The 27,586-nt window shown below is 38.3% G+C and overlaps 1 protein-coding gene across 1 annotated transcript in view; it reads left to right on the forward strand.

Annotated features, from left to right (window-relative positions):
* The first annotated feature begins 957 nt into the window (after positions 1-957).
* The window catches only part of MID1 (midline 1), a 385,559-nt gene continuing 358,930 nt past the window's right edge, over positions 958-27,586 (forward strand). The window contains exon 1 of the mRNA XM_011950898.1: positions 958-1,111. The gene's annotated coding sequence lies outside the window, so the exon portion shown is untranslated. The remainder of the gene's footprint in view (positions 1,112-27,586) is intronic.

The raw sequence follows: 27,586 nt of genomic DNA on the forward strand, positions 1-27,586 counted from the left end.
TTTTTAGCAGACAATCTTCATCTCCAGTACATAGGAAAGTCTCAAGTGTCTATATTGTCTTCAGTGGAATTGGCTAGAATTTTTTTAAATTATTACTTTACTAGGTGGTAGATAAAATGTAAGGGGAAGAGCTATAGAGTTCTTTTAAAGATATATTTTCTTGTCTTCTTAAATCGAGGAAGTTGTTTAAAAATGTTTACATCCAAGTATGCAAATTCACAAGTCTTAGATTTCTTTCCTGAAACCATCAAATAACACATCAGCATGTGGGCTTAGGAGGGTTGTTACTGGAATAGATGTTATTATCTATCATTTTGCCCATCAAAAAATACAGTAGTGATTACTGCATTGTAAAGGGGGAAAACTCAAAATGATTGTTTTTCATTATCTACCAAAGGCCTGGGAAAGTTGAATAACTGTTCGTTACTATGCTCAAATAAGGCATTTTAGCCTTACTTGATGGAGGTTTATTCACATTCTCTTTCTGTCACATGTTCTATTCACTTCTTTGAAAATAATCTCAAGTTCAATTGCCCTGGTTTTTAAAACATGAAAGACAACTTATAAAATGCTACACTTTTTTCCCCTACAATGCCTTCAGATAATATAAGGCTGGTCACAGCCCATGATATAAAATACTAGCTGTTGACTCACAGTTACACTACAAGGGCCAATTTTACAGACTGCCAGGATAAAGATGATTTTAATTAAATTGCACAAATCCTTTTGTACTGCACCCAAACCCCTACGCAGGCTGACCGACTCTGAGCCGTTCTGGCGTGTGTAGAGTTAACCAGGTTACCAGGATTCCTAGTTAACTTCTTTCACCAGGAATGCAATTCATGTTTACCTATATAAGGAAACCTGTTAGACTGACCTGAGTTTGGCGGATTTTTGCGCTGACTGAGAGGCGTGTAAGCACACACCCTGGAGAGGGGGAGTGATTCTGAGCTGGACAGAGCAAGCTTCCTGAACGCCCCAGCCATTCAGCTGATCCGAGGCAAAGAGCCAGCACTTGCCCCAGACCAGCCTGCTTGGAGGACCTACAGGTTTGTCTCTTCCAGATCACAGAGGAACAAAAACCCCCGTCCTGGGAAAAATGGGGAAGCCGGTGAGTCTTACCACTCTCTCTCTGCTTGTTTCTGCTAAGTGGCACGCCTGTCTGCTCTCACCCAGGAAGCAAAGTAAGAGGCGTTGCTCAGCCTCTAACCCCACAACTCCTTCCTGAACAAATACAATGCTTTGCGAATACCTCCAGACAACTTTTTCTGCCTGTTTTGCACACCAAGAATCCACAGAGGGAATGATTTTTAGCACTTTAGACATTCCAGAGAGTGTTTTTCCTAGGCAAGCGTTTCTATACTATCGTGATGAGCAAACTTTCTCATCTTTGTTACACTCTAAAACAGTGGAAATTAGCCTTGGGGTGCTTTGTGAGGAAGGCTGAGTCCCCAAGGAAGTGATAGTAAATCTGAATGGGGTTCTTAAAACCACAGGCAGTATGATGGTCTGCAAAAGCCTAATTTGTCACTAAAAAGGCAGTCTGAAGGTATCATTTTTCATTCACGCAGCAGCAAAATCCTTGCGTCCTGCATATGTAATAAAGGACACCTTCTGAGACACTGAGGAAAAATAGAAGCCGAGCTGGCCTCTTTGTTCTAGACAATGTAAAGAAGCTTGCTCTTGTGTTTTGACAAGGAGCGTATGTCTATTTTTATATATGGCGAGAACGGTGTATAAAGGCTTTATGTCAAAGGTATTGTGGTCAGTTGAGTCAAAATCTGGCTATATTCTCTATGTGTACAAAAATCTCAATCTGAATGTAATTAAGCATGGAAATGTGAAGTTGTTTGACAGACTTGCAGGGAAATTTTAGTTATATTTGGGAATAGCCAATGATAAGAGATAACTGGAAAAGGAAAAAAATTGTTTCAACTGAGTTCTGGGGCATAGGTAAAACTTTTGCAAAGAAAGTCAATTTTTTGTAGCTGTCAAAAGTGATTTGGAATCAGGTAAAAGTTTTTATTTTTATTTTTTCATGGTGATGTGGTTTTTTGAGTTGAATTAACTTGGATAATTGTGTTGAATGATTTGACTGCTCGTCTTTCAAAGGAATACTGTTGTTTTCTGTCATATACAGACTTAATCTTGAGTTTGGGGAGCAGGTTTGTGCTACTGACTGCAACAAGTGGCACAAAGACTCAATTTCAGATTTCTGATATTATGAAATTAATTACTTAAGTTAATTTAAAGAAAAGTAATCAGTGCAAACAAGCAGATTTGAGAAAATGACCACCTTTTTAAAAAATGCAAGTGATAGTCCATTCCCTAGTGAGACTATTGATTTCATACAGGCATTGGCAACTGCCTAGTCATAGGGACAAAAGCTATGGCCAATTTTCTCTAGGATCTTTGGCTCTAGAAAGCATAACTTTCGCAAGGACACAGTTTAAATGAAACTTGTTCACCTCCGTGAGAATGAAACATAGAAAAGCACCGTGTATAATACAATGGACATTTTAGTAAATAAAATTCTTAATAGCACAAGCAGCAGAACAGAAGGGACAATGCAAATATTTTAAAGTTTATCTCCTCAGTGCTGCTCACAAAAATATGAGTCTTGACATTCTGTTGCTGTCAATGGGAGTCAGCAACCCAGGAGACACAAAACACTATTTTAGAATATACAGTTAATAACAGATGGTTTAATACCAGGTTGTCTCACCCTGCCGATGAGATGGCCTCAAGCCAAATCAGCCAGCACGTCTGCCGTTTTTCCTGTGAGTTGATATGTACATAGTTATTATACACTAATTACACTAACAGCCAAGGGAATATATAACCAGAAAGACAGATAAGTCTCCTGGGGTAGGGAGGGCAAGGGGGCGGTGTATGCATAGGGTTTTTAGATCTCATGTTTAGAATTATCCTTGCCAGTGGCCTGTGAATTATTGCAGATGACTGGGAGTCTCACGGCTAGAATCTACTCATCCCTGGCTCCTCAGCAGCCTGTTTGGGGGTAATAATATTGTTTATGGTATTTAACACTTTAGTGTTAACAAAGTTCCAGGAGGATTCCTTCTTAAAGATTAAAGTTTTTCCAGTGTCTGAACTAATCCTCCAATTAAAGACAGTTAGGACCTATGTTGTTGCATTGACCCTTTTCGAGTCACAGTGCTGTGTGCTTGCATGGAAGGTTTAACGATTCAGCAGCCTCCTTAGATCTACAAGATGTTATTAGGTGCCCTGGTTAAAAGAGGTTGGAAAATACTGGAGAAAAAAAAAAAAAAAACAAACAATGGGAAATAGGTCTTCTCAGAGACTTAATATGTTCATTTACTAATACGTGTTTTGACTCCCTGAGAAAAGTATAGTGTGCACCATATGAAGTATGGTTTGCTGCAAACTTACTTGACGGCTCATTTCTAGGGTGATCATTCTGAGAAATGATCTGATATTATGAAATTAATTAGCTTCTCAATGTATGGGCCATAGAGCACTGGTAAATGATGAGTGGGTTGCAGACATACCCAGTTGTTGACCCCTCTTGGCACATGGGCCATCAGGCTGTGGCTGGCCTGAGCTGATCCCTGGGAGGTTATTTCTGGATCACATAGCTTCCTCAGTTTACCTCCATATATGGTGCAGATTGCATCAATTTCTCTGTCATGATGTTTTAAAGTTAGGAAACTGCCTTTGACAATCTAGGCCCAGAATATTGATCAAACCAATCAAAATACCTCAACACTGTATTAACTTGGGCCTGGGGGCTCAATGAAAGGAAAAATATCGTAATGTTTATCACCCTTCATGCAATCACGAGAGTGTTAGGACCCTCTGCATATTATCCAGTTTGTCCTCTTTATTTCATAAAGAATTTAATGATGTGTTCTATAGTGTGTGTATGTGTATGTGTATGTGTATGTGTGTGTGCTATTCTATTCTTAGAGGTTTCCTGAACAACTGATGACAAAGTGCTTCACAGAATCCTTTCTAACATTTGGTTATTGTTTATACTTCCCTTTCTCAAACTGCTGTCAGGGTTTGTTTGGTTGGGATTCTCCCACCACTAATATGGCTTAGTCCAGGGGTGATGGACATAAAAGAACCTGGCTTTAAAGGTTATTTGTTAAATGCAAATCCTTTTTTTTGGGCATTGTACCAAATTTGTACGCAGCATTTCTATCACTGGTGAACTTTCTCTGGCTTCCTCTGCCTACCATTTGACATCAGTTATCTTTCAAAAACATTTTTTTGCGTTATTAATTCCTGTTACATTCATTCAGCAAATATTTATTGAATGCCTTTTGAAGTATGCTAAACACTCTGGAAGAAAAGCGGGTATATAAGAGACAGATGAATTTAAACCAAGTCTTCATGCAATGGGTAGCATTTCTGCAAAGAGAAATCTCATTACCTGAATGGTACAGGATGTGAAATATGATTTGCTGCAAACTTACTTGATCACGCACTCTTTTGCTAATCATTCTCTAAATCAGAGCTTCCCAACTGGTGGCCACAAAACACTGGTGGGCAGTGAACAAGTAACTGATATGTCAAGATATTCATGCTTTCACTGACCAGATGATTTCCATGTCAGATAATGCCAGGTGGATGCCAATAAACTTGGTGTGCTTATAGAGGAAAGACCACTTGATTCTCCCTGCAGTGCATCTATAAATAACTGAGAGTTGGATGATGCCACTTTATATTTTGTTAATGTAATTTTCAAAACCACTCCCTTTGGGGTTGTCAAGTTTTCCTGGGATGCCACAGGGATAAGAGCTATTTCCAGAGTTCTAGGTAACTTGAGAGCTTTTATAATGGCTTATAATCACTGGAAATTATTAACGTACAAGTTTCAGTAACAATTCTTATAAAGCAGGCAAGAGCAGCTGCCATTACTTCTAAGGTCATACGTGTAAGGCTTAGAATTGGGGACTATGAATTAATAATTAGTTTGCACCAGTAGGATTTTCCAAATACCTAGGGCATTAGTAAAACCAATTTAAAATATATTTATATTTGAGGAAAGGTTAGGTGGTGAGGTGATAGTCAGGACTATGACTTCTAGTTAAATGTAAAAGTACGTTTACATTTTTAAATTAATTGCTTGCAATCACATATAAGGGAATCTTCTGTGAATGAACCTTTCAAAGACATTGAATTACTATAAATATTAATGTCAATGGTTCATTTAATGTTATTTTTATTTTAAAAGAAAATAAAAATGGATTGCTCTGCTTTGGGGAATATAGCATTCTCAGAAATGCATGGTACGTGATAGCTGAAGCTGCATAAAGAATGGTTCTAACTGTGTGAGTTGAGTGTACTCACACTCTCTTGTGAGTTGCTCTTCACTTGTCTAAACTTGAGACAAAATTGAAATTAAGCAGAACCTCCTCAAATTGACAGTTTGAATTTTAACATGTGACAGAATTGGAATTTTGGTCAAAGAGCTTGAGCCAGAAAAGGCTGAATTATTTATAGCTATTGTTCTGCAACAGAGGCCTTGATTATTTTAACCAAAATTATTTCTTCCCCTGAGTATCTAATTGTGCAGTTATTTATATCTGTAGTGACACACTCATCATGTATTGCCTTGGGGGAACAAAACAGCATATAAACTACCAGAGAACAGATAACAAGTTTACTCAAACTGATATCCTTGGCTCAAAGTTAAGAAACAAAAGAATGGTAGTGCTTCCCAAGTTTCTTCCAGAGCAATGAATGGTGGGTTTGGCCAAGACATTTTAAACTTCTAGGGGATTCAATTTCATCATCTATCGATGGAGACATAAATACACACTTCATTGGACGGTTAATGAGTATTGAAAATGGTCCTGTCTGTGAACGCACCTGGCACAATGTTGGGCATGAGGCCAATCAATAAATATTGGCTAGATCTGAAATGGGTGGAGATAAGTTAGGCACACTGTCAAGTAAACAATTCAGGTGTTGAAGAAGTAGAAGCAGATGCACACTGGTGGCCCTTATGTAATTTTGCCCACTCAATGATTTAAAATTTGTGTTTCAGTGAAGCATGATATACCTTCTAATGTCTTACAGCATGTCCTCTTTGCTTATTGGTGTTACCTGTTTGTCCCTGGTAGGTTTTTGTGTTTGACACCCTTGTTCTAAAGACTTCTTTCTTCTGTAGCAATCTACATCTTCTCAATGTAGATTTCCCCCTTTTAAGGTGTTTTCTTGAAAGTACCGTGTTTTATAAAGCAAAAAATACTCACTTCATACTTATTAATTTAACAGCTTGAAATGTTTTTCACCAGCAATGGCGAGAGGAACTGGGCTAGCAAATTCATTGATAAAAGCCACTTGCCCCCCAGATTACCCTCAGACCCCAGTCTTTTTCTCTAATTCCACATCCTCCAACACCCCACCCCAGCAGAATGTAATATTTAATCTGATGTGGCACCCAAGATGTGGAGAGAATGTATCCCATGCGCTAACATGTCTTGGCAAGAGTTCACTCTTTGCTAAAGCAAGTGGGGGCCATATGGCGTTTGTGTAATGAGGAAGCAGCGCAGCTTTATCAAAGTGTAGATCAAATGGCTCTCTATTTCTGACTTATTTTTATTGAATCTCATATATGATCAATTATAAGATTCACCACTAAGAAAGAAAGAATTCTTCCAATTAATTGATAACACAATGTTTTCTTAGCACTTAAGTATTTTATGCTAAATTTATTGAAATAACTCTCTAACAGAGAGTTATTCTCTTTTAGAGAGAAATAACTCTCTAAAAGAAAGTTATTGGCTGATTCTTATTTAGACTGATTATTTAAAAATCATATGTCTCCCCCCTGTGCATAAGTAATATGGAAGATATAGGTGAGATAAACTTTTAAAAAGCTTTAACTTTTCAACTGAGTCATCGTATCTGTGCTTTTCTGCATCATGCCAACATACTTTGGGCCAAAATGCAGCATTTTTAAATAAAGAACTTCTCGCTCTGCATTTCTACTAGAAGGTGATGATCAAGACTATATTCTTTCCACAAATGGGCCTGCAAGACAATGCAGTTGTCCATTCATAACCCAAGGAATGCCCATCAAGTTGCTACACATCTCAGTGAGCTAATTATTTAATGCTTTAAACATATGCCTACAAATGCATTAAGATCTAGCATGCTTGGTGGGGTCCATAGGTCTCCTGGGTATCTGTCCAGACAACTTTCTGCCAGTACTACCTGAACCTTGAAAGGATCTCTCTCTCTCTCTTTCTCTCTCTTGGACAGGCGGGGGTGTGGGGGGGGGGTGAGAAACTTTCCTCCTTCCTTTTTCTTTGAGTGGTTTTGCCAGGTGTGCAACTTCTCTTCTCCTAACAGGCAAAGCTTGTTTTAAAATAATGCCTATAGCTCAAATGAACTGACAACAGTAAGAACTGCTATGATCAAGACAGTTCATGGGCAGGCATTGACAATTATATCACAACTGCAGCCTGAGCAGCTACAAATGTAAGATACCTCCCAATATCAACTGGGTTAAACTGGGAAAGAATTTCCCCGGAGAACTCATGAAATAGGGTGTATCTTCCCCCATCTCATGAGAACAGCTAAAACATCAGCTTTAGAGAATTATTTTGTTGTCTTTTAAGGCATCAAGAGTGTCCTAGTTGAAATTAAATGGCTTTAGGGAGAACAACATTTGTAGTTGCCATATTTACTGCTTTGGCACAGATTTCTTTTCAATGAAGACTAAGTAAGAGAGCAAAGTCCCATGAAGATGGGACAGGAAAAGGATAAGGATGAGAGTAGAGGAATGGAGAGAGGGCAGGAAAAAGAGAAAAAGAAGAAAGAGAAGCTCTACATTTGTTCAATATTTGTGAAATGCTTTCTCTGAACCAGGCATCACTCTATATACTAAGGCTAAAGTGGAACCTGCATTCAAGTAAATAGCAGTCACATGTAGGAGGCAAACATTGATGAAATATCACACAGACATGAGTAAAAGTTCACCTGGAATAAAAGCTATAAAATGGAGATATATGTTGCCATGAGATTGTACTGGGAAGATGTAGCTGATCTGCTACAGAGGAAGGCAGAGAAAGGCAGAGAAAGGCAGAGGTCATTGCTTGAGCTGAGAGCTAGATGGAAAGGACTTGAGGCAGTGTGTTTGCAGGGGTAGGAAACAGCCAGACTCTATGAGGGAGTTTTAAGTAAGCGGTGACATTGGTCTTTTGAAAAGTTCACATTGGCAGCAACCTGGAAAATATTAGGTTGTTGCAAAAGTAATTGCGTATTTTGCAATTAAAAGTAATTACAAAAACCATGATTACTTTTGCATCAACATAGTAGATCAGATTGGAGGGCCATCAGAGTCAATGTAGGTGAACCAAACAGGAGCCTTGGAAAGCAAAAATAATATCTGCTTGTACGAATATCATGGTGGTAGAGATGAAGAGAAGTGGATGGATTTCATTTCTATTTTAGAAAGGTGAAATCAAAAGGAGTGGATGATGCGTGGGGCAAGGGAGATGATGAGGGACTAGGAGGTGTAAAAGCAGACTCTCAGGAATTTGGTTCACATATCTAGAAGGATGGTGGTGTAGGGGACAATGAAAGTTGGCCTGGTTTGGTGGAAGAGAGTAACCTGATTGAGTGGAAAAACGCATGAGCTTTGAGGCGGAAAGTCATGGTGTGAGTTCAAGTCTTAGCTCATCCATTTAGTAGCTGTGTGATACTAAGTTTTTCTGAACCTTAGTTTCCTCGTCTTTAAAAATTAGGTCATAAACATTCACCTCAAGAATTTTTGGGACAATCAGATGAGGTCTGCATTAATGAAAATCACTTCATGCATGGTCACATGTCCTACATGTGAGATACTATTATAACCCACAAATTCACCAGCAATAAAGCCTGGAGGGAGAAGAACTATTTTCAATAACTTCCTGGAGTGGGATATGAGGGTCTTGACAGCCAAGATCTCAACACTCTGTAAGTTTACCTAAGTGAAGTTTTCTCCTTGTTGATAATGTACAGGACAGCCATTAACTTCAGTTGTCTGGTGAATTCTTTCTATTTCATTCCAACCCCCTTACCCCCACCCCTCAACCTGGATTAAGGGATCCCAAATAGGAATAAGCTACATTGCTTTTCTCAGCTGAGATCCCTTATCATTTGTAAGAGGACTATAGGATTTAGAAAACTGTAACCCAAGAGTTTTCACTAACAGATGAGCACACTCCATTAACTTCACGCTCCCAATAGGGTTTGGGTGAAGGTTTTGCCATTCCGTTTTTCTAGCATCAATTTAGCAAGAGCATTTTATGTGACATGTGTAATTCCACTACCCTTGAGTGACCTCAGCGAATTCCTTTCTGGCTTCCAAATAGTTTCCCATTAAGGGGAGTCATTAGGCAGTGAAAGCTGCAGCCATAGGGTTAGGAAAACCTTGGAATGGGCAGGTGATGGGGAGGAAGAGGTTAAACCTTGTGGAATCAAGGTATTAGCTTCCCATTGTTCAGGTGTTGTTGCATTGTAGGATCTAAGTCACTACCAAAATTTATATCTCTTTGCATTGTTCCATTTCTTTCCCTTTGTTCTTGGCACACATTATGTAAGTCTCTTTATTTTAGAACTGAACTGTGTGTCTACGGTTTGAGCATATGTATGTATTAATAAAACCACATTTATCTTTCACCGAATTCTTAAGAAGCTTAAATTTCCCATCAAGATCCTATTCAGTTATCCAAATGCTTATGTTCCTATAGAAAAACGTGTGGAAGAGAGTGGGAGGCATCCCATTTTGTCATTTCACTTGTGTAATGTTTGGGTGGAAGACTGAGAAGCGTTTGTATGAACTTTCAGATAACTAGATTGCACTTGCTTCTTAATGTGCATATTTAAGATTTTACTGTATGTACCCAGATTGGGATTTGGGTATATGGGAGGGGTGAGGATTGAAGTGGAGTGGAAGCTGTTATCTGAAAAAAAAAAAAAAAAAATCCTAGCCATGTAAAGACCTTTCTCTTTTCATTGCCTTTGTAATTTTTCCTCTACATGACCCATGTTAGCACAAATGGATTTCAAGACAGAAGTGCAATTTTTTTAAGTCCATTTTAAATCTGAATAGTATCTCCCAAAGGGACTGCCATTTTCACTGTGGCTTTGCTGAGTTCAAAGCAGGAGCACTCCATAGAAACTTCTGATTAATATGTACAATAGTAGTTGCTGCAAGCCTGGGTGTTTTTGGAGTCACAGTGCAATAGAAGAAAGTGAGAGCTACAGTGTCAAACCAGAAAATGAGTTCACTTTGTCTATGAATATAGTTACCTGTCAATAAATCATTTGCCGATAGTTTGAAGATAATGAAGGAACCTGGCAGAATGATCCAGAGTGAAGGTCTCAGCAAAGAGAAAACACATCAAACATTACAATCAATGGAAAATGGTGAGAATTTCTGTTTGCAGACCCCCAAATAAAGCTCTTGCAGAGATAAAGATGTGAGATTTGCACACCATCAAGCCTTCTGGTCTGTTTTTCCTGTTCAGAAAGACCGAAATTAGGGAGGAGGAAGGCCTCTGCCAACAGACTGTAGGTCATAAATTAGTTAATAAAATCTGTCCTGTGTTATCTCTAAAACAGTCTATTTTATATATACTTGTCCATTTGGTTTATTTGTTTCTCTGCTTACCTAGGCTGTATTTTGGTAGCATAAGTTAATATATGAATTTTAGACTATGCAAAAATTTATTTGTAAATGACCTGCCTGTGAATAAAATAATAGGGTGTGTATATGTGTGTGTGTTGCATATAATGTATTGCTATTGATCAATGTTAAATTTAAATTTAAATACATAATACTAATGAATCCAATGAAATGTTTATATTGCTATATTCCAAAATAAAAGAATTAATCTGTGTTGATGCTTCCAAGACCATTTCAGGGCTTTCTACGTATTGACGTTAGTACAACCAGTTCTTGTTTTATTTACTAGGGTCACTATCAATGATAAAGCAACACTGTACGTATTTATATACATTTCTATGTACATTTTATTTATATATTATGTATGTATTATACACACACACACATACACACACGCAACTGTATGTGTCCATTTGAACGTTTTTCTATTTTAAGGAGGGTAAGCTTTAATTAGTTTTTACTTTTTTCAAAGTTAGATGAAAGATATAAGAAAATAAAATGTCATACTTTTTTTTATCTTTAACTTTTATTTGAAGTTCAGGGGTATATGTGCAGGATGTGCAGGTTTGTTACTAGGTAAACATGTGCCATAATGGTTTGCTACACAGATCAACCCATCACCTAGGTATTAATCCCAGCATGCATTAGCTATTCTTCTTGATGCTCTCCATCCCCCCACCTCCCCAACAGGCCCCAGTGTGTGTTGTTCCCACCCATATGTCCATGTGTTCTCATCATTTAGCTCCCATGTATAAGTGAAAACATGCAGTGATTGGTTTTCTGTTCCTGCATTAGTTTGCTGAGGATAATGGCTTCCAGCTCCATCCATGTCCCTGCAAAGGACATGATCTCATTCCTTTTTATGGCTGCATAGTATTCTATGGTGTATATGTACCACATTTTCTTTATCTAGTCTCTCATTGATGGGCATTTGAGTTGATTCCATGTCTTTTCCATGTGAATAGTGCTGCAGTGAACATAAGCATGCATGTATCTTTGTAACAGAATTATTTATATTCCTTTGGTTATATACCCAATAATGGGATTGCTGGCTCAAATGGTATTTCTGCCTCTAGATCTTTGAGGAATTGCCACACTGTCTTCCATGATGGTTGAACTAATTTACACTCCCACCAACAGTGTAAAAGTGTTCTTTTTTCTCTACAACCTCGCCAGCGTCTGTTGTTCTTTGACTTTTTAATAGTTGTCATTCTGACTGGCATGAGATGATATCTCATTATGGTTTTAATATGCATTTCTCTATTGATTAGTGATGTTGAGCTTTTTTTCATATGTTTGTTGGCCACATGTATGTCTTTTTTTGAGAAGTGTCCATTCATGTCCTTTGCTTACTTTGTTTTTTTCTTGTAAATTTGTTTAAGTTCCTTGTAGACTCTGGGTATTAGACCTTTGTAGGATGGACAGAATGCAAAAATTTTCTCTTATTCTGTAGGCTGTCTGTTCACTCTGATGATAGATTCTTTTGCTGTGCAGAAGCTCTTTAATTGGATGTCATTTGTCAATTTTTGCTTTTGTTACAATTGCTTTTGTCATCTTCATCATGAAATCTTTGCCCGTTCCTATTTCCTGAATGGTATTGCCTAGATTTTCTTCTAGAGTTTTTATAGTTTTAAGTCTTTAATTCATCTTGAGTTGATTTTTGTACAAGATATAAGGAAGGGGTCCAGTTTCAGTTTTCTGCATATGGCTAGCCAGTTCTCCCAGCACCATTTATTAAATAGAAAATCCTTTCCCCATTGCTTGTTTTTGTCAGGTTTGTCAAAGATCAGATGGTTGCAGGTGTGTGACTTTATTTCCGAGTTCTCTATTCTGTCCCATTGGTCTATGTGTCTGTTTTTGTACCAGTGCCATGCTGTTTTGGTTACTGTGAAAATGTCATAATTTTTTAAGACCAAGTATAATGATTTACAAGATCAGTGGAAGACCAGAGAGGTCAGGGGGAAAAGAAAGGGAAAAAATGAGAAAAGAAAAGATCAGCAAGAGATGTTAGAGGAAGGGAGATCCCAAAGCAACAAAAACCTACTGCCTTCTCCAGCCAAGCCCATCCCCCATATATAAACAAAAGCCCAGCAAACAAACAGATGCAGGACTAAGGGATCAAGAAGAGGCAAGCCACACATTGCTGGAAAATACTGGAGACCAAAAAAGAGAAAGAGAGAGAAAGGAAAAAAACAAAAGAAAGGGTGAGAAATATTTATGGGGAAATGCTTGCAAGTTAAAGAAATCAGCAAAAAGGGTAAATAAAGAAGTAAGAAATGAAAAGTTAACATTAACAAATCAAGAAATAAGAAATGAGACAAACACAGGCATTGTGTTTGAGCTGGTGGATGCTTAAAATATATTGTTCTCTAGGTATCTTTATGAAAGGAGGAGCAAACAGCACAAAAATGAAAGTGGGCAATTAGAAGAAAGCAAGAATAAGACAAAGGGAGTGTTGTTAGTCCACATGCCAAAACAGCCAGCCAAGGGTTGAGTGACTTAGTACTAGTGTGCTGGTAGAGTCCATCCCAGTGAAACTAACCCCTGAAGATGACAAGGCTGTTCTAATCTTTGTGATTAGTCCTATTCTGCAATAGTAGTGCAAATGCAATTTTCTTTTTAAATGTTCCCACTTGAAAAGGTTTAATTGGCAAGAATCTGGGGCTTCTAAGCTGTGAGATGTTCCAGAGGAGATTGGCTCTTCCTACCTTAATAAAGATTATTCTTAGGCAGTAAATGATAGCTTGGTGGCCTAAAGAGTTAATCCCCCAAATGTCTTCTCTACTCCCAGGAGTCATTTATTGAATGAGCAGTATCTGGCTTAGTATTTATAAAAATGCTTTAAATTTCTGCAGAAGAAAAAGTAAAAGGCTGTAGTATCTGGATCCATTCCTACTGTTAAGCTTTACAGAGTACCCAGCGCTTGACTTGGTAACTGCCAAGCTTACAGCCTGCACTTGAAATTTCAAATCCAGTCTCTTGTGAGTTTGGTCTTGCTCATTTATTTTTACTGTGATTTTGCTCATAATAACTTATGTTTACCATTCAGCAACGCGAGGAATTGTTTTTATGGCCAATTTTCATGTTATAGTCAATCACACATTTCAGGCCCATTTCAGAAAATGAGTTTGACACGGGATGTTAGTGATGAATTATTAATTCTCACCTGCAGCAAAGAATGATGCTCAGAGTGGTCGGGGAATGCTTACCAGTTGTTGACTCAAAGTTATACAGCTGTATTTAAAACTCCAGTGGGCAATTCTGAAGATGGCAAACTTTACTTTGATACAGTGCCACAGCACCTCCATTAGTGCCCTGGTTAAAATGCAACCATCTACTTGCTTTTATTGTCCATGTGTTACTTAAGATGGTCTGTTTCTTTATGACGTAAATCATTGGAATCTACTGACTATTTTTTAAGTCTCTTTTAGTGTTTCCCTGAAATGATCACTTTATATGATTGTTTAATAGATAATTGACCTTGTAGGTACACAAAAATTATAAAGATCATATTTTCTGCTTTCCTGACCTTTTCCATAGATGACATTGTAACAGAAGTTCCTGGGCCTGCTGCAAAACTTGTTGTCTTTTGGGACTGTGTGAATCATAGGTTCACATTAACACATTAGGTCAAAAGAAACTTCACATTTCCAGTGACTGAATATGAGACTGCTGTTGTTTGTTCACTGGCTGTAGCTTTATGGATTTGCCCAGTTCGGTTTGTCCTGCCAGGGTCTGCTCATTCCTTCACTGCCTATTTATCTCTCCCTGGCAAGCTGCTGAGCAATCCATTTGCCCTCCAGGCTGTGTACGTGTCCAGCACAGATAAGCCTTAGGACAGCAAAGACTATCACTTTAATTCCAATGGACTGCATTTTAGGACTCCTTGATGGGTGATATTATCTTACTGTTAGGGTAAGTAAGGGCTTGAGGCCAATGGGGCTGCTCAAGAACATGAGAGCCATGAAACAAAAGCTCGACCTATGGAAAAAAGAAAACCCATCAATTATGATCCCAGATTTGAGAAGGGATTGGCATATGGTATAATGAATAGAACAATGGTTCTCCTTAGCCCACTGATTAGAAAGGCTTGGGGGGACATGCCTATATATACTGAGTCCTGTAACTTACGGAATGTTACAAAATAAGCCATCTGGAAGATTACTCTCATAGTCTACAAAATATGGCTCTTACTCAGGTGCTAGGATTGCATATTGGCAGGAAGTTTCCAGGGAACTCCCAAGAGAAGAATATTGGAAGATGATAATTTGAAGATTGTGAGGGTTCCTGAAATTTGCCAGAAAATTAGGAGAATAACTAATTGGGAGACTTTGAGACCAGAAAGAACAAATATGGAAGTGTCAGGAAGTAATGTTTTCATTCCACATAACATCTATTTGTTTCTTGCTCTCTCTAGGTCCTGACTATTGAATTTATGAAAATTGAAGGAAGTAGTGTGTACCAAAGGGAAACAATTAGGGGGAGGTGAGGATAAAGAACATCCACTGCCTCATGACTGGGGAGATAAAAATATGCAATAGAGAAATGTGATGTCATTGGTTGCAATAAATTTAACAATTGCAATGCAACAATTAAGAATATAGTCTTTCTTAAGTTGCAAATAGATGGGTATGCATAAGGGAGATAAGTGATAATACAAATTAATTGTATTTAATTAGTAGAAGAGACTAGATGAGTGGTCTTCAAACTTTTAATACTTCTAAGTATTATTTCTCTCTCTCTCTCTCTCTCTCTCTCTCTCTCTCACTGTCTCTGTCTTTCTCACACATATGCACAGAGAGAAAGAGAGATACACACAGAAAGAGGGAGGAGGGAGGGAGGAAGACAGAGAGAGAGAGAGAGAGAGAGAGAGAGTACACATGCACACACAATGCAAATTATCCCTTCATAAATAAACCAAAATAAAATCAATGTATATGTGTGTTGCTTCCCATCCTAGTTAAGGAAAGGTGTAGAAAAGAACTCTGGTTTTCACACCCCTCAATTTGCCATGGCCACCATCACTAGCTATTGAATGCCCTGTGATGACCTGCAGAATGGCACAGAGGTTAGGAGGATAAACTTTTGAGCTACACAGATCTAACTTAGAATCTCTGCTGTGTCACTTGTTAGCTGTACTTCCTACTCCTAACACTTAAACTTCCTAGCCTTGGTTTCTTTCACCACCTGCCTCCCAGAGTCATTTGATAAGACTAAATTAGAAGAAGTATGTATAGTATTCTAAACAGAGGAAGCACTCAATAAATGCTGGCTAATATCATCCCCTCCAAGCTCTTTAAGGGTGATGGCCTAGTATTTGATAAACCTGTGAACCATGGAACTGTCACTCTGAAGGACAAATCTGGCAAAACACACCACCTCTAGGAGAGACGGTGCCCACCAAAAGGCTTTTGAATTTGTTGCCTAGTACTGCTTCTACTCCAAATCACTCAAAGTTGTTTAGACTTCCTTCAGAGGCCTGTGGACTTAGGCAGGACTTAAGATGTCTTTGTTAATACAGCTAATGAAAAACACTGATAGTATGTAGAAACAATGACCTGCCAGAGTTGAAGGTAGACATTTACTTTGCATCACCTTGTCCATTTAGTTCACAATTGACAGCTTTATGCCTTCAAAGAATCATTCTGCGACTGGATGAGTCTGAAGCTTTGCATGTGAAATACTGCGCAAATGAATTTGAATTAACAATACTAAAATATTTAGTGATTTCAGGCAACCGTTGTAACATGTGTTGACTCAAAACTAACTTTTAAGAGTTTTGTCTGGAGACAAATTCTGTGAAAAATGCTTAAACAAATTAAACACAAAGTTAAAATTTATCTGGAAGATAATGTTATACTCAGTCCAGTTTTGGATGTCCTCTTGGATCAGAAGCATGTTAGTCATTTAAGAAATATACATGTCCTGAAGGTGTTATTTCAATAGAGCAAAAACCCTAATCAACAACAAAATCTTATTCTTATAAATATACAAAAATAGCAGCAATATAGAATGAAAGAAATTAATATTCATAGCCATTTTCTCTTCCTGTCATTCTTAAGGAAATGTCATTTTGATGGAAATGAAAATCATGTTGGCCAGGTGCAGTGACTCATGCCTGTTATCCCAGCACTTTGGGAGGCCAAGGCAGGCAAATCACCTGAGGTCAGGAGTTCGAAACCAGCCTGGCCAACATGGTGGAACCCCCGTCTCTACTAAAACTACAAAAATAGCCAGGCATGGTGGTGCACGCCTATATTCCCAGCTACTCAGGCGACTGAAGCTCGAGAATCACTTTAACCCAGGAGGCAGAGGTAGCAGTGAGCCAAGATCACACCACTGTACTCCAGTCTGGATGACGAAGTGAGACTCTATCAAAAAAAAAAAAAAAAAGAGAGAGAGAGAAAGAAAGAAAATCATGTTGAAGTCATCCTAGAGTTGACTGTAGGGGTTTTCCAAACTCCTACTTCATCGCTGAAGTCTACCTATCATGAACATACCTAATTTTGCTTTATGTTCCTCTTAGATTCCAAAGCACAGACAAATGATTTATTTGTTTGTTTTACTGAAAGGTAGATTATAAAAGTCGTATCCCTCTGTAATGTTTTATAACTAAGACCACCGAGGAAAACACTTAGCATTTCCCATCCTTCATATGGTATATATAAAAATTAAAGAGCACAGATCATCCTTACTAAGTTATCTTTGGTTCTTGAACACAGACACTGTGTTTTTCCTTCACACATATCTGATCCTTCAAAGGTGCTTATTTGTCATTTCCACCTTTCTGTGGAAGTGCCGGATACTCTCATTCATAGAGAATAACTAACAAGACAGATAAACCTAAAAGTTCAACATCAAAGGGCTTAAAATATCCTACCTTAATGTTGGAATTTGGATCATCTAGTGAGCCTGTGTAATTTGGTTTCTTAACTAGAAAATTTCTGTAAAAAAGCTGGGGCCTCCTGGCTCACCTGGCTGAGTATCATTGCCTCTTTTCTAATTCATTGTTCCATGACAAACCCTTTTGAAAGGAGGTACGTCTGTCACAGTTACCTTTGTTCACCCACAAATCTCCCCAAACATGCTCTCAAGCTCCATTTTATAGGTAATGATGTTTCTTAAACAGTATTCAAAATGGCACATACTAAATTAATTTTTCCCACATGTACATGGAAATAATGTCCATAGTAAAATTATTTGGAGTCTATGCAGTAACACTAAAGGTGCAATTTAGTTGGTTGTTGTTGTACATCCAACAACTTTTGTGAACCTATTGTATTCGGAGAAGTCAGCTACATACTTAGGAATAGTGAGAAAATCGTCGAGAATCCAGCACAAACAAAACCCTCATCTTCTCCAACCTGTAAGTGCACTGTTTAGTGGAGGGCAAAGCAACTGTAATATAAAACACAATCCATTCATTTGTTAAACAACCATTTATTAGACACCTATTTATTAGGCTATGGAGACACACGTTTCCTGCCTTCGAGGAAATTACAGTTTGATAAAGAATTTTAAATAGGTGCTAAGTAGAAGCACAAACTGAGCATTTTCATTAGAAACAACTTAAACAGTGCATGCGTGAAGAAAGTTACAATCTGCTGAATGTCAGAAATAACAACTCTGGTTTATGTTTATATCAATATTGACCTCATAAAGACTGTGTAATTGACAGAAAGGGGCTGGAACTATTTTGTTGGTTGAGCTTTTATTATTTATTTATTTATTTATTTAAAAACTATGACTTACATTTCTGTTGTATACTTGAAATTAATTGTAAACTGGTTTAGTGAGCTTCAGAATCTCCGAGTGAGAGCTAGGAAAAGAGATTGGTGGGCCTCAGTCACAGAAATTCATTCAACCATTCTGAGGATGAAGCCTAAGAGTCTGCACATCTAACAAGTCAGCAGGTGATGCTGATGCTGCTGACCCACAGACCACACTCTCTGCATTGGTTAAAGATATGGACGGATTGGTGTAATGGCTCCTAGATTCTGAGGAGAGAGTGAAAGATGGTAGGATTCCTGCACTTCTTGGTCATGGCCAGTAGACTGAAGAAACTAATTGCTAAGTCTAATGTAGAAATGAAATAAACTCTTCTTTGGACCATTCAGGAAACGTGTCAGGAAAGGCTTTAGATTTGAGGAATTGTAATTTATCAATACTAGTTCAACCCTCTCTAATCAGTATAGTCAACTTGTTAACCACACAGCTGCATAACCCCCAGGGGCCTGATGAAAAGCGTCACAGAGCTTTAGGGTTTCCAGTTCCCATAGTCACACTGGAGAAATATTAAACATTGTTTGCATGTTTGCACTTTGCTATTCCTCATCACTTGCCCATGCTGTGAGGCAGTCTCAAGTTTTGAGTGAAGAAGCCACCAGAAGCCACAATGGAGTCTGTGGACTCCATTGAGGAAGGCTGTAGCTAGGACAGGCCATTGGATGTGAGCTCATGACATCCCTAAGAGCCAAGTAAACCATTTTCTTTCTTCCATAATGAGAAACACCATGTGGTTGGCTGCTTCTGTCTGTAATTTCACTGGTGTAGCATGTTTAGATGTCAGCACCAATGGGAGACAAGGAAGAAGTTATTTCTTGTCCTGGCTCAGCTTGCACTGACCATTCTGTGACTTATGACTGACCCTTTGGGGTCAGTTAAGTTCTCTAGTGTACAGTTTCTGTGTCTATAAAATGAGAATGCAAGATGGCAGGGAATTTTAAAAGAGCTGTTACCACGGTGTCATGTGTTATGGGGTGTGTTTTTGTAGTAATGTTAAAAAGGCATATTTTAAAATATGTGCAAAGGGAATATTTAAAAAGTAACAAGTATGGAAGTACCATATAGACCAGAAATTGCACTTTTGGGCATTTATCTCAGAGACATGAAATGTTCACACAAAAACCTGCACACAAACATTCAGAGGTGCTTTATTCATGTTAGCCTGAACCTAGAAACAATCCAAATGTCCTTCAGCAAACGAAGGATTAAACAAACAGTGGTAATCTTTACCATGGAATGCTATGCAGGAATAAAAAGGAATTAACTTCTGATACATGCAACAACCTGGATGAATCTCCAGGGGAATATTCTGAATGAAAAGTCAATCTCAAAAAGTTACATACTGTATGATTCCATTTGTGTAGCATTCTTGAAATGACTAAATTTTAGAAATAAAGAACAGATTAGTGGTTGCCAGGAGCTAGGGATAGGGAGGCAGGAGGAGGTGGATATAGTTATGAAAGGGCAACACAGGGATCTTTGCAGTGATATAACTAAATATGTGCATGCATGCGCACACACACACATGTGTGCACACACACACACACACACACCAGTACAAGCAAAACTGAAGAAATCTGGACAAAATTGGTAGATCATTTTGTAAAATGTTACCATAGGGGGAACCTGGGTGAAGGGTGCAAGGGGTCTCTATATATTATTTCTTACAAGTGCATATGAATCTACAATTATTTCAAATAAAATTTCAATTGAAAGGAAGGTTTTTAAAAAAAGTAATAAGAAATTTTGTTTACTGTGAGTCATCCTGGTGGCCAAAAATTGGTGTTAATAGGATTTAAAATGTCAAGCTATATTCAGTAGTTTTTCACTAATTAATTATCAACAGATCTACTTGTCTACTTTTGTAAACCTTCTGAGAGTAAACCATCTAACATATGGGGAAAAATAAAATAAAATATGATCCTCTGGAGCAGGGATTGGCAAACTATGGCCTGTGGGCTAAATCCACACTGCCCACCTCTTTTGTATGGCCTGTGAGCTACGAATGGTTTTTACATGTTTAAATTTGAAAAAATTTTTAGAAGGAAATAACATTTTGTGACAAGTGAAAATTATACAAAATTCAAGCTTGAGTGACCTTAAAGGTTTATTGGAGCACAGCCACACTCATTCATTTATGAATTATTGTCTGCAGCAGCTTTTGAGCTACAACAGCAGAGTTGAGTAGTTGCAACAGAGATTTTTCTGACTCATGAAGCCGAAAACATTGACTATCTGACACTTTAAAGAAAAAGTTTGCCGACCTGTACATGAGAGGGGTAATTTCCCAGAATTTTCTAGGTTAAGAGAGTCCCCCTTGCCACTTGGGCTTCCTAAGGTAGTTCTGATGAGCAATTATCTTGGTTTCCAGGCATTCCCTGAGAAAAATGAGGAAAATGATGCTAGTAGGTCCAGCATAAACTCCACAGGAAAACGCCCTGAGTACCACTGCCTGGATCAATAGCACGTGTCTTGGGTTATTCTGCTTGTATACTCTGCACTTCTAGCAGAGGCATCGATCACACTTACAAACTCAGCCTTTGGAGCACAGGAAAGGATGTGGTCTCAGAGTGAGACAGACTTGGGTTCAGGTTCAAATTATCACTTGGGTATTTGCCAGCTATATGACCTGGGCCAAGTTACCCATCTTTCTGGACTTTGTTTTCTCTTCTTTAGAAAAATAGAGATAATTATACCTATTTGCAGTGGCATTGAGAAGATGTAATGAACTCCTATGTCAAGTGCCCGGCATGTAGTAGGCAGGACCCAGCAAATGCAAGTTACAGGATGGGAGCCCAATCATTACACTATTTTTGTGTCTGGGCTCTCCATACTTCACATCCCTCAGTCTACCTCAGGAATCTGCAAAGAGGCATTGGAATTCTTTCATAAACATCACTCAGGCTCCATTTTTGCACTTTCTCCGTAAGTGTCTATGGAGCATTTTTTTTCAAAACTAGACCATCTCCCTGCTGCCTAGACCTCTCCTCCAAGAGACCTGAGTGGAGGCTCTGACACAATGGAATATAAATCAAATTATTTTCCAATTATAGGATGAAATATGTCTTCAGTGCTGGGAAAAACCTGCAGATTGATGTTATCCCAATAGACTCAGCACTAGTCTCCGAGAATAGGCCAATTCAGGTTTCAAAATGTTTCTAGGTCTTCAGGTTCTAAGACAACCTTTGCACTAAAATCATGCAGTCTGAAGGGAAACACACAGGGAGAGTGGCTTGCCAGTTTATCATAGATGAACGTTCAACCCAAAGTGTCCTAACTTGTGATTAGCTCTCCACATTGGTTCGGTGGAGACTTGGGCATGCTTCTCACCCAACTTCTCTCAGGCCAAGTCAGACTGGCAGCCAGAAGGACAGTATTTCATGCTGTACACTCTCTGGAACGGACATAAAATCCAGTCTCAGATGTCTTCTCAGTCTGGGTCAGGCAGAGCAAGAATGGAATGACTAGAATGCTGATGAAGACATGTGTCCCTGAACATGACTTTGATCCCTCATAAAGATGCTTGGATTTTTAGGATGCTGATGTTCATCTAGTTTCTGATCTAGGAGGATGTCATGACTGAAAGAGAGAGAGGGACCAAGGGAGAGAGAAAGAGAGAGAGGAAAAGTGATGAATACTTTTTTCATCAGGTTGAGTGGGTAATTTTAGAGTCTGTCAATCTTTTTGCTTAACAACCTTGGCGTAAATTAGTTTCTTTGTCATTTCTCCTTCCTTTCCAGCTGTCTTAAATATGTGGCAGCCTATCAACCAGCAGAACATAAGCACATATATGTAATGAGTTAATACGTTTTTTTCTGTGTGGCCACCCAAGTTTTGTTGCCTAGAGATAAATGAGACTTATGCATCCCCACCATAGCCTGCCTCCCACCGCATCACCCTGCCAAAACTTCCCCCAAATAATGTGGCTGATGACCTCCTCATGGCCAAATCTATTCAGCACTTTAGCTCTTACTGTACTTGACCTCTCACTGATATTTTGTATTGCTTTGTTCTGACATTTCTTATGGCATTGATTCCCAGATTTTCAAATTTCGGGGACTAATGTTATTTTTTAATGGCAGAAGTTAATATGGGTTGCCAACTTTAAATTAACCATTAATGACATAACAAAAAACCTTCTTACCTCCAGAATAAAAGAATGTACATTTTGCTATCAAAAAATATAAGAAAGATGTAATCTTGGAACAAAGGACAACCTTTGTAAATTAATTTAGCTTTATGAAAAAAGCATATAAAATTGCCTACATTTTCTTCATTTCACTACACCTTGTTGGAAATTTCATCATGAATCAGTCCTACTCTGATCTTACATGATGCTGAAGTCCAATCCTGACACGGCTTTCCTTCTCCATCCAGCTCTTGTCTACCTTCTCAGCCATATTTCTCACTACTCACCTTCATGAATCCTGGGCATCAGAATCACTATCAATGAACATTTCTCTCTTCCTCTGGACCTGACTCCTTAATAAGCACAAGAACTGTATCTTTGTCTTGTACCCAGCGTATGGTCAATCTTCAAAAAACATTTGTTGACCTTTTAACTCAGTGCTTGAGAACCAGACAGCCTGAGTTTGAATCCCAGCTTCTCTACTTACACACTGTGTTACCAGACAGAAGTGTCTTAACTTCTCTGGTTTCAATTCTTCATCCGTAAAACAGGAATTAAATGGAGTCAATGTGTTAGTATTTATGCAATGCTTACAACAGTCTTTGGCTCACAGCAACTACTATTAAAAGTGATGGTTAAATAAAAAAGCAAAAAGGAGTGTAAAACCAAATTATGCAGTTAAAGGCAGCAACCCAAACTGCACTCAGTAATTTTTTCATGGACCATGCCACTGGCCATGGAGAAGGACAGATACAGAAGGTGTCTGAACGAGTCAATACAAATATATCTCAGATGCTGGAAGAACAGCTCAAAGCCACACTGAAAAGATGATGACATTGTTGTCATAAGCTAGAGTCATAAGTGACCTCAGAAATCTCTTTAACAGCAACCCTGACTGCTGGCCATCTTGCCTTTGTTTGAATGCCCTCAGGAAAGGGAGATCATCCCCAGAAGGATAGCTCATTCTACTGATAGGGGGACCATACAGGAGGCAAAAATGCAGAGGGGCATTACAACAAGGGGAATAGAGAGGGTCATCATAGAGAGGAGCACCACTGACAGGGACATCATAGAGAGGGTCGGTATTACAAAAAAAATAATAATAGAGAGGGATACCAAACATGAGTGTCAGAGAGCAGTGCATCATAGACAGGAACATCACAGAGAAAAGCATCTTAAAGAGTGGCTTCCAAACAAGCCCACAATGAGCTACCACTTCACACCCATTGGCGTGGCTATTATCAAACACACACACACACATACACACACACATAGAAAACAGCAAGCGTTGGTGAGAACATGAAGTAATTAGAACCCTCATGCATTGATTGTGGGAATATAAAATGGTACAGCCACTATGGAAAACAGTTTTGTGGTTCTTCAAAATGTAAATATAAAATTACCAGATAATCCAGCAATTCCACTCCTAGGTACACACCCAAAAGAATAGAAAGCAGGGATCAGGGACTCAAACATACACTTGTACACCAGTGTTCACAGCAACATTATTCACAATAGAAAAAAAGTGAAAGCAACCCAAGTGTCCATTGACATATAAATGGATAAATAAAATGTGGTATACCCATACAATGGAATTGTATTCAGGGCTTTTAAAAGAAATGAAAGTCTGACACATGCTACAACATGCTATAAAACTTGAAGACATTATGCTAAGTGAAAGAAGTCAGACAGAAAAGGACAAATACTGTACGATTCCACTTATAAAAGGTCCCTAGAATAGGCAAATTCATAGAGACAGAAAGTAGAACAGAGATTACTAGGAGCTGGGGGAAGGAAGAATGGGAAGTTCTTGTCTAATGAATGCAGAGTTTGTTTGGGATGACGAGAAACTTCCAGAAATACCTAATGATGGTTATACAACATTGTGAATGTACTTAATGTCATTGAATTGTACACTTTAAAAGGGCTAAATGGTAAATTTTACGTTATGAATATTTTACCACAACTTTAAAAATACCTAAAGAAAAAGATTGAGAGGAGCTTCTTAAAGCCAGCCTCTTAGAGGATGGCTTCCTAGAGATGGATATAATGAAAAGGAGCACCATAGGGAGGTGTGCCATAGAGAGGGGTGCCATAGGGAGGTGTGCCATAGAGAGGGGTGCCATAGAGAGGAGCACCATAGAGAGAGGCACCAGAGAGAGAGGCGCCATAGAGAGGGGTTGCCATAGAAAGGAGTGCCATAATGAGGAGCACCATAGAGAGGGGTGCTAGAGAGACAAGTGCCATAGAGGGGGACAGCATAGACAGAGGCATCACAGATTAAATGCATCAAGGCTCATCACAGATAAGGGCATCATACAAAGGGGCATCTTTATTTAAGAGTTCCCAGAACTATTTGTTTTTTGAAACAGAGAATTGCTCTGTCGCCCAGGCTGGTGTGCAATATCATGATCTCCACTCACTGCAACCTCTGCCTCCAAGATTCAAGCAATTCTCCTGCCTCAGCCTCCAAAGTAGCTGGGATTACAGGTGCCTGCCACCATGCCCAGCTAATTTTTTGTATTTTTAATAGAGACAGTGTTTCGCCATGTTGGCCAGACTAGTCTTGAACTCCTGACCTCAGGTGATCCACTCACCTTGGCCTCCCAAAGTGCTGGGATTACAGGCGTGAGCTACCACACCTGGCCTTCAGAACTAATGTTTTAAATGAGTATTCTAATTAAATGTTTTTTTCCAATTCTGAATAGGAAAATAATTCCCTCCCCATCTTCCCTTTAATTTGAGGAAATTTTACTTTCTGATTTTAGCTCATTAATTGCCATTCAATTACTTGAAAGGAATATTTGCCAATGAACTGTAGTAATGTTCATAGTTACCAGAAAGGAGTAGTTGTTTATATGTTTCTAAATTGTTTCATACAATAATATCTGATTGATAATGTGAAAAACTTAAGTGCCATTATAGAAACACATTGGGACAATTGGAGCTCTATAACTCTAGATTTATAGATGTTTCTAGTTGCGAAGAGTGTAACTTATTCATAAATTTAAAATATAATAACATCAGAAACATCTGGTTTTCATTCCAAAATGTAAAGAGCATGGCAGTCATCACACCTGCCCTCTTAACAAGAAAAAGGCAGAACAAACTGAAAACCAATGACTTGTCTTAGATCCTTCAGAGAATTGAGGTCATAGGACAAACTGCCACCCCAGAAACTGGATAGGCAAGCAAATCCAGAGAATAAGATCAGTTTACCTGGAGCAGAAGCCATTGGGCCTAATAGCAGTAGGAACACTTAAATAGTAACTTTGATGAATTTCTGGTGACTAAGTATGGACTAGCTTTAGTAAGTAGTTAAAAACTACTGGGAGCCCAATTTCAATGGGATCCCAACATTTTCATGGGTTTTACCTCTAGGATTCCCCCCACAAGGTTCTCACGGTAAAGATTAGAAAAAATTTACCTAGTGCTTGGCCAGAGCAAGGAGGAAAAGTAACACTTTGGAAATGTGAAAGTAACCATTTTGAAATAAGCCCAGAGCATTGTTTACAAAAGAAAGAATCAGTAACAAGGAAAAAGAATTTACCAGAGCCTTATCTGATTTGGTAGAAGAAAAATTACCTTATTCTAGCCCTCTCTAGCTTTCCTGTCCCACCTAAGAGGAAAAATAAAAGCTGAGAGTCACTTGTGAAGGTCACAGCCCAGGGGCAAAAGCCCAGTAAAAGATTAAGACCCAATTATAGGATTATAGAATGCTTCCCCTCCCCCTACAACCTATAACCACATCAACAGTGCTCCTGTATAATGACTGTGAATTATAAGCAAAATAACTGAAATACTCAAACTCGATTTAAGGAGTTTCTAGGGAAACATAAAGATACAATGGGTGAGGGAGGACAAAGATAATTGAGGAAATCAAAGCCTCTGACAACTACAGCTATAGCAAACAGTAAACATGCATAGCTCCTAGCCAGATCAACATAAAACTTCACACTACAGGTTTATTTATGTACCTCAGTTTCTGTTACCCAATACATCATGCCCAGCTTTCAACAAAAAATTATAAGGCATTCTAAAGGGCAAGAAAAACTACAATCTGAAGAGATAAAGCAAGCATTAGAACCAGATTCAGATATGGTAGACATTTTTGAAATTATCAGACTGGGAATTTAAACTAATTATGATTAATATGCTAAAGGTTCTGTTGGAAAATATAGACAATGTGCAAAAACAGATGGATAATGTAAACAGAGAAATGGACATTCTAAGAAAGAATCAAAAGGAAATGCTATTATAGAAGCCACAAACACAGTAACAGAAATGAAGAATGTCTTTGATGGGTTCATCCACAGACTGTACATGGCCAAGGAAAGAATCCATGAGCTGAAAGATATGCCAATAGAAACTTCCCAAATGGAAATGCAAATAAAAAAAAGAGAATTAAAAAAAGGAACAGAATATTGAAGAACTACGAGACAATTACAAACACAAAAGGTATAACATACACATAATGGGAATACTAGAAGAATAAAAAAAGAAAGGAGTAGAAAAATTACTTGAATATTTGAATATTTGAAGTAATAATGACTGAGAATTTTCCAAAACTAATAACAGGGACGAAACCACAAATCCTGGGAGTTCAGAGAACATGAAGCAGAATAAATACCAAAAGTCTACACCTAGCCATATCATGTTCAAACTACAGAAAATTAAAGACAATACCAAAATCTTGAAAATATAGTAACAGCTGTTTATTATGTATGAAGCATAATATAAGCATCTTATGTCACTTAATTTATGTATAAATCTCTATCTCAAGGACTTTATTTATATTTTTGCTTTCTAAAATATCTCTATGGTTGTTTTATTTTTATTTTTATTTTTATAATTTCCACTTTTAGATTCAGGGAGTACATGTGCAGGTTCGTTACATGGGTTTATTATGTGACACTGAGATTTGGGGTACAAATGATCCCATCATTCAGATAGTGAGCATAGTATCCAGCAGGGATATTTTCAGCCCTTGCCCCCATCCCTCT

This window comes from Colobus angolensis, unplaced genomic scaffold, assembly GCF_000951035.1.
Source record: "Colobus angolensis palliatus isolate OR3802 unplaced genomic scaffold, Cang.pa_1.0 Scaffold310, whole genome shotgun sequence".
NCBI lineage: Eukaryota > Metazoa > Chordata > Mammalia > Primates > Cercopithecidae > Colobus > Colobus angolensis.